Source organism: Callithrix jacchus, chromosome 20, assembly GCF_049354715.1.
Source record: "Callithrix jacchus isolate 240 chromosome 20, calJac240_pri, whole genome shotgun sequence".
Classification (NCBI taxonomy): domain Eukaryota; kingdom Metazoa; phylum Chordata; class Mammalia; order Primates; family Cebidae; genus Callithrix; species Callithrix jacchus.
Window position 1 is genome coordinate 44,336,291 of NC_133521.1, and position 4,224 is coordinate 44,340,514.

At 45.1% G+C, this 4,224-nt stretch overlaps 1 pseudogene across 1 annotated transcript; it reads left to right on the top strand.

The window, feature by feature from the left end:
* The first annotated feature begins 386 nt into the window (after positions 1 to 386).
* LOC100408502 (U5 small nuclear ribonucleoprotein 200 kDa helicase pseudogene) lies at positions 387 to 1,762 on the top strand (annotated as a pseudogene). Its single transcript, XR_013530067.1, has one exon. The product of XR_013530067.1 is annotated as a U5 small nuclear ribonucleoprotein 200 kDa helicase pseudogene (transcript).
* The last annotated feature ends 2,462 nt before the right edge of the window (positions 1,763 to 4,224 follow it).

The window sequence follows — 4,224 nt, forward strand, 5'->3', positions numbered from 1 at the left end:
ACCAATTTTATACAGTTTCTTCTGAGAAACAAATGAGATGGAAACATTTTCCAGTTCATTCTGTTAAGCCAGTATCACCATAATATCAAAACCAAAGGCAATAAAACTGTAGTCTAATATTCCCCGTGAATACAGATGCAAAACTTATTGAATATATATCAGCAAACAGAATTGAGTAGCATATAAGAAGAATTATATACCATAACCAAGTAGGGTTAATTCCAAGGATACAGGCATATTTTAATACTGAAAAAAATCAATCAACATAATCCACCTGATTGACAAGTTAAGGAAGAAAAATCCCATATGCACATTAATCAATGCAAAAAAGCATTGATGAAATTCAACACCCCTTGAATTGATCCCACTGACCTTTCACCTCCATAGGCATCTCCCATCGTCACTTGTCCGACCACTTGTCAGAGCTGGTGGAGCAGACCCTGAGTGACCTGGAGCAGTCCAAATGCATCAGCATCGAGGACGAGATGGATGTGGCGCCTCTGAACCTGGGCATGATTGCTGCCTACTATTACATCAACTACACCACCATTGAGCTCTTCAGCATGTCCCTCAATGCCAAGACCAAGGTGCGAGGGCTCATTGAGATCATCTCCAACGCGGCAGAGTATGAGAACATTCCCATCCGGCACCATGAAGACAACCTCCTGAGGCAGTTGGCTCAGAAGGTCCCCCACAAGCTGAATAACCCTAAGTTCAATGATCCCCATGTCAAGACCAACCTGCTCCTGCAGGCTCACCTATCCCGCATGCAGCTGAGTGCTGAGCTGCAGTCAGATACGGAGGGAATCCTTAGTAAGGCAATCCGGCTCATTCAGGCTTGCGTGGATGTCCTCTCCAGCAATGGGTGGCTCAGCCCTGCTCTGGCAGCTATGGAACTGGCCCAGATGGTCACCCAAGCCATGTGGTCCAAGGACTCATACATGAAGCAGCTGCCACACTTCACCTCTGAGCATATCAAACATTGCACCGACAAGGGAATAGAGAGTGTTTTCGACATCATGGAGATGGAGGATGAAGAACGGAATGCATTGCTTCAGCTGACTGACAGCCAGATTGCAGATGTGGCCCGCTTTTGTAACCGCTACCCTAATATTGAACTGTCTTATGAGGTGGTGGATAAGGACAGCATCCGCAGTGGCGGGCCGGTGGTGGTGCTGGTGCAGCTGGAGCGAGAGGAGGAAGTCACAGGCCCTGTCATTGCGCCTCTCTTCCCACAGAAACGTGAAGAAGGCTGGTGGGTGGTGATTGGAGATGCCAAGTCCAATAGCCTCATCTCCATCAAGAGGCTGACCCTGCAGCAGAAGGCCAAGGTGAAGTTGGACTTTGTGGCCCCAGCCACTGGTGCCCACAACTATACTCTGTATTTCATGAGTGATGCTTACATGGGATGTGACCAGGAATACAAATTCAGTGTGGATGTGAAAGAAGCTGAGACGGACAGTGATTCAGATTGAGTCCTGAGGCATCTACTCCTGGCTAAAAGGAGAGTTGAGTGTGAATTAGGAATGTGTACATTGTAGGGATCCTGTTTGTGGGGACCAGGTTTGTGGGCCTGAGGTCTGGCTAGCCAGGGCTGGTGCTGTCCCTGCCCACCTCCACTTCCTTTTCTTTTGTTCATATTCTGGATGCAATGACAGCAGGTGTCACGTCAAGCATAAATCGTATATAGCATTTTCAGGCATGTTCCTGGTAGTTCCTTTTGAGTTTGACGTTCTAATAAAATAATTTGTAGAAAAAAAAATAATTTGTTCTTTAAAAAAAAAAAACTCAGAAAAATAGAAAGAGGAGAGAAACTTCCTGACTTGACAAAGTGCATCTACAAAAAGCTACAGATGATACTATAGTTAGTCGTGGAAGACCAAATGTTTTCACCCTAAAATTTCACAGGCAGCAAGGATCCACTCTCCCCACTCTTTTTTTTTTTTTTTTTTTGAGATGGAGTTTCGCTCTTGCTACCCAGGCTGGAGTGCAGTGGCGCGATCTCGGCTCACCACAACCTCCACCTCCTGGGTTCAGGCAATACTCCTGCCTCAGCCTCCTGAATAGCTGGGATTACAGGCACACGCCACCATGCCCAGCTAATTTTTTGTATTTTTAGTAGAGACGGGGTTTCACCATGTTGACCAGGATGGTCTTGATCTCTTGACCTCGCGATCCACCCGCCTCGGCCTCCCAAAGTGCTGGGATTACAGGCTTGAGCCACCGCACCCGGCCCGCTCTCCCCACTCTTATTCAATGGAGTGCTATAGATTCTAGCCAGAATGATAAACACCAAAATTAAAAATACAACACCATTTACAATTGCTTGAAATATGTATAAATGTAACGAAACATGAAACTTGTATGCTGAAAAATATGCAATGTTGATGAAGGAAATCAAAGATCTTAATGCATGGAGTGATATACTGCATTCCTGGATTGAAAGGCTCAGCATAGTAAAGATCTCAGTTCTCTTCAAACTGATATACAAGTTCAATGCAATTTCTATCAAAATAACAGCAGAATTTTTTTGACTGATAGGGTTATTCTAAAATTTATTTGAAAATGGAAAGAAAGTAGGAGGGTTCAAATAATTTTGAAAAAAGAAGAATAAAGTGAGAAGAATCAGTCTCCCCTACGTCAAGCGTAGCTACGTAGCTACAGTAATCAAGTAGACTGATGATGGTGAAAGGGTAGACACATGTCAATAGAACGGAATAGAGACTCAGACCCACACCAGGATACGGAGGCAAAGCAGGAGAATACTGAGCTGCGGACGGTTTACAAGGCCGGTAAGAGAATGTGCCATTTCTCACCCTAGAAGCTGACAACTCCAACTCCAGGGCTCCAATCTGAACAGACCTGCCCTCTGGGAAGCTCTCCAGTCAATTCTGTTCTCTTTTAGTGCTCCCAGTGGAATCTCAATAACATGGAATTTTTTTTTCCAATGAAAGTGGTAAATCTTAAAGCAAACGTATCGATTAGAATAGCGTCATTACGGACTCCCAGTGCTAATTCAAACAATCTGCTCTCAATCTAGCAGAAGCCACGCCCCACCTGTTGTCCTGCGTGATTGTAACTTTGTTTTCAAAGCATTACCCGGAGAAGCATTTCTTATAAAAATTGTAGAAACAACATAACACTCACCCACATGTATTTCCTTTCAGTTTCAACCCATCCAGTCCTGGCAGCTCCTATAAGCATCTGCTGTGTTACTTTTTTCCTTCTTCTCTTTTAATGCTGGGGACCTCGGTAGACCAGAAGCCACAGTTGGGAATGCATTCAGAGACCATTAGTTCAGGAAGCACAGTGAAATCCAAAGAAACCATGAACCGGCAAGTTGGAAAACACTCTATGAAAGACCTTTTCAGGCCATTTCTTTCAGGAGGAGTTTGTTTTTGGATTAAAGGAGTTTATTCAGGTATTCACAAATACCCAGCTCTCGGCAGCAGCTGGAACGTGGAAAGCCCTCAGTCGTAATCAATGGCCGTAGAGCAGACTGGCGTGCTCTCCCTGAGCAACACAAGGATGAAAGGGGCATAATTAGGTGACTCGCCTTCAGAGGAGATGAAAGGCCCAAAACATCCTCAAAAACGGAGGCCAAGTATACCCTGAAATCACTACTTTCTTTATTTTGGAAGTAGCCGTTCCAATGAAAGCCTAGGTGTCAAAGGCATGGGAGGCAGCCAAGCCTCAGACTGGGTTGCTTGCTTGCTTTCTCGCTGCTGCTGCCCTTTTCTTGCTTGGGGAAGAAAAATGATGGAAACGTCATTCCTATATTTCCTGCACTCCTAGCAAATGGTGTAAATGCCTCGCTCCTTAACCAGGGACTCCAGGCTGGGCTGACAGTTTGATGGGCTTCTGGGCAGTGTGGATGAGAGGACCACAGGGGTTAATGGCGCAGGTCAGATTTGAAATCTCCCCCCACATCAGATTCTTCTGGGTTTTCTCAGTGGTTCATTTGTATCTTGGAGTCTGCTGGTTACAAAACAGTGTCCTTCCTCTGCTTAGAGATTTGAGAAAGCGTAAGACACTTCACAGTCCTTTTGCAAGCTCCCTTGCCTTGGAAAATTCTTGTTTCCTCATTCAATTCAAACAGAAGATGAGCAGGTTTTCATGGACAAGGGGTTTTATGCTGAGGGCATTGATCAATCTATCCCACCCATGGTTCAATTTCAGATGAGAAAGTGAAGACCCAGTGAGGATGGGTGACTTGCCCTGAGT